Source organism: Haplochromis burtoni, unplaced genomic scaffold, assembly GCF_018398535.1.
Source record: "Haplochromis burtoni strain Fernald_Lab_line unplaced genomic scaffold, NCSU_Asbu1 Contig_597, whole genome shotgun sequence".
Classification (NCBI taxonomy): Eukaryota; Metazoa; Chordata; class Actinopteri; order Cichliformes; family Cichlidae; genus Haplochromis; species Haplochromis burtoni.
The window spans coordinates 1997-6256 of NW_024582958.1; positions in this window are offsets into that span (position 1 = coordinate 1997).

The window sequence follows — 4260 nt, forward strand, 5'->3', positions numbered from 1 at the left end:
TTACCCCAAAACAAAACTGGACAGTTTTCTGGTTAATAGCAAAGTAATCTTATTAAACTTATTTAAATTAAATTCAACCAATTTGAAAAAAACATTTGAAGTTGCCTCGATGTGACTGATTATTTTAATCCAACATTCCGCCATTTTCACGTCTGTAGTTTAAAACAGACTGGTGTATATAGATCTATCTATCTATCTATCTATCTATCTATCTATCTATCTATCTATCTATCTATCTATCTATCTATCTATCTATCTATCACAGATTTTATTAGCAGCAATCTGTTTGCTAATTACAGATGAATTAGACTAACTGCATAATTTTATTTTGTAAGTGTGATGATGAAATGTTACAGGGCAAAGCTTTCTAAGAAATCCTCCAGATTTACACACACAGTGCTGGCATACATAAGCATTCATTTCTATTGCTTTAACATTTACTAATTATAATAAATCATGGCTATCAACAAATTGAAATACTTTATTCTTATTTCCAGATAAATCTATGATGTTTTTAGCAGAGTACATGGCAGCTGCAGGAGCTGGTGAGTGCAATCATTCTTTAAAGCACTGTCATGTATTGAGGTCTGATTCCCAGCTGCCAACATTCATATCAATTATTATGTTCTATGTAGAATCTCCACTGATTTTTTTTTAAGTGTGCTGTTGGAAACCACACAAGGCATCTATGAAATGGGTGCCAATCTATTTTTTTTACATTTTTACTTCCCCATCTACTGATTCGGTAACCTCATCTTTTCTCGTCTTGTACAATCTTTCGGCCTTCTATCTCTCCAGATGCCTCACTTCTTCTTTGTGTTAACAATCACAAACATATTAAGCTAAAACATGAAATAATGTCACGGTCTGTGTGGCAGACTGTGGGGAAGTGGGGAATGAGGACCCAAATGTTGGACTCTATATGCTGAACAGTGTGTTTATTTACAGTACAACAAATGACACTAATTCCTTATGCTCTCCCTTGACTGCCAGGTGGTGTCTTCCCCAAAAAGTCCGTGCTTTTGTGCTGTCCGCTCCCGTGTCTTCACACTCCCCATGCTCGCGGCCTTCCTGTTTCCACACTCCTCCTGGGGAAAAATACTAAAGACACAAACTATTGCTGGCATGCAATGACTGGCTTCACACTAATCTCAGACACTGAGTCTTATGCAACAATCCCACGTTGGTAGGAGCTTCCTAACACCCTTAAATAGCTCCCCCGATGAGCCTCATCAGCAGCAGGTGCGTGACATGGTCTTCAGGTGTGGCCTGAAGGTAAATGGCCTGCATTTGTATAGCGCTTTTCTAGTCCCCTAAGGACCCCAAAGTGCTTTACACTACATTCAGTCATTCACCCATTCACACACACATTCCATGGGCAGCTACACTGTAGCTATAGCTGCCCTGGGGCGCACTGACAGAGGCGAGGCTGCCGGACACTGGCGCCACCGGGCCCTCTGACCACCACCAGTAGGTAAACACGGGGTTAGTATCTTGCCCAAGGATATTTGACATGCAGCCAGGAGGCAGCCTGGGATCAAACCACCGACCTTCTGATTAGTGGCTGACCTGCTCTGCCACCTGAGCTACAGCCACCCACAAGGATACAACCACATCCGCCCACACACTCGCACACACCTGCCTATACATACAAATGTGGAACACAGAACGGCAGCACAGTGCAGCTAAAACACCTAATAAACAGTAATGATAATGAGTGTCCAGACTGCTCAAGGACCCTGGCTCCCTCAGACCCTGGGTCCCTCAGACCCTGGCTCCCTCAGACCCTGGCTCCCTCAGACCCTGGGTCCTTGACACATAAATTAATCAAATTTATTATTCCAGCAGGCTGGGGATCCACATTTGATAACAGTATGGCACACTGCTTAGTTATGTAAAACGATCATCATCAGTGAATGTAGGGAAAATAGAAGGTACACTGACTTTATAATTTCTTGCTGACTTGGACTACATGTTGACTCTTACCTGTTTCTTTTTCTCTCGCTGTCTCATCATCTCTCAGTCTTTGTGCAGTCAGCCAAAAGCTAAACATAACAGTGAAACAGAATTTACAGACTAATGAACGTTATAACAAAATTCTAATTAACTGGGAGCTGCTGCAGGTAACAATTTTAGCCTAATATAAAAAGATATTTCCAATAAGTCAAGGTTTCTTTCTGCATTTTAATTCAATGTCCATAGCTTTTTTTTTTTTTGACAATACAATTCAACCAAAATAGGAAACTATAATAGGATGATAAATTACATCTGCTTCTTGCCTGACAACTTGTGTTATACCAGTAAGATTAAGATTTTCTAATAGTCTGTAGCAGTTTAGCCTATATTAGTTATCGTATGTGCTAATTAAAAATCCTGTACTGGTCCACTGTAGTGAAGAAAGAGCTGAGCATAAAAGCAAAGCTGTTAATTTACTGGTAGAACTACATTGGCAGAAATCAGTTTTTTCTGAAGTGTAGCTGGACTCAACCTTACAGATAGAGTGACGAGTTCATTCATTTGGGAGGGACACATCAGAAAGAGCTAGTTGACATGGTTTCGCCATCTGATTAGGATGTCTGATAGACAAAGTGTTCTGGGCATGTTCTACTGGGAGGAGGCTATGGGGAAGACTGAGGGCATACTGGAGAGATTATATCTCTCGGCTTGCCGGGGAACTCCTTGAAGTTGAAACCAGTTGTGCTGGAGGAGAGTGAAGAGTGTCTCTTGCTCTCAGCTGCTGCCCCCTGCAATATAGGCCCCAATAAGCTAAATAAAATAACCGAACTACCTAACTGAGTGTGAATACGAACATTTTACACGTTGAGAATAAAAGTGGGAAAAAAAATGTCATGCGACAGAGACAGTGGCACAACTGGGGAAAAAGAAAGCTAAGCAAACATGGAGACGGGACTTACTTCCCCCAGGAAGAGACAAAGAGAACTGAAAAAACAAAAGTCATCAATAACTTACCCAGAGACACAAAATGGAGAACCAAAACAACAGTAACAAACACTTGGAACAAAACCACTCCTCAAAACCCAAAAGGATATCATGAAAGTTAAAAACAAGGGACCATGACAAATATTCTATACAAAAAAAAATGTTGTTTAAAAAAATCCATGCTATAACTTTAGTTATTTTTTCACATTGTTTCCTCACAGTCACAGATTTCCCAAATGTGAAACCACTGACACGCCGTTCCAGCTATGACTTTCTGCCACCACACCGTAAGTCTTTATAATATATATATATATATATGGAAATATATGTGCCTTATTTCAATTGCACATAAGCTTGATTTCTGTCATTCATTTCATGTCTACGGTTAAGCAAAACATCTGCATGTAAACCTGAGTTTGTCTTTTTACTTTCGTTTTTTTCTTTTCAGTGTCTGAGCTCAGGGTGGTTCTCCTGGGGAACAGCTGGGCAGTGAGGAGAGCAGTGGGGAACACGATACTAAAAAAGGACAAGTTCAGTACTGAAAAAGCACCAGACTGGTGTTTCAAAGTCAGTATACCCTTTAAGGAAAAACAAATAACTGTCATTAATACTCCAGACCTGCTGCTACCCAACACCTCTGAAGACAAACTGAGAGAAGATGTAAAACGATGTGTGAAACTCTCTGCTCCTGGTCCTCATGTGTTCCTGCTGGTTCTACAGCCTGATGATTTCACAGAGGAACAAAAACAGAAGCTCTGCAGAGTCCTTCAGCTCTTCAGTGATCACTCATTTGATCATTCATTGGTTCTGAAATCAGCTCCCAGAGAAAAGAGTTCAGGTGCCATGAAAGAAGATGTATTAAATCAACCCTTAAACGACATCATCAAAAAAAGTAAATACGGACTTTTGAATGAGAAGAACTTTGACTATTCAGAGCTGCTGACACGGATGGGTCAGATTGCAAAAGAGAACAATGGACACTTGAGCTGTGATGTATTTCAGGATCCAATGCCAGATCTGACTCCTTCTCATGAATGCCACAGCCAAGAGAATGCTAGTGTTAAATTGAAACCTTCAAAAGGTAATGATAAGTGTCATGGTCTATTTTACATACAGTAACCTGTGTGATGAGAGTGAGTGTTAACCCAATGCTTTTTTTCTTTAGTATGTGGACTCAGGATTCTGATGTTTGGAAAAAGCGAGGACAAAAAAACAACATTAGGCAACTTCATCATTGGCAGTGAGCAGTTTCAGTGTGGTACAAGAAAAAACAAGCCTTCTGAAGTTGCCAGAGGAGACTGGAGAGGAAATTCTCTGACT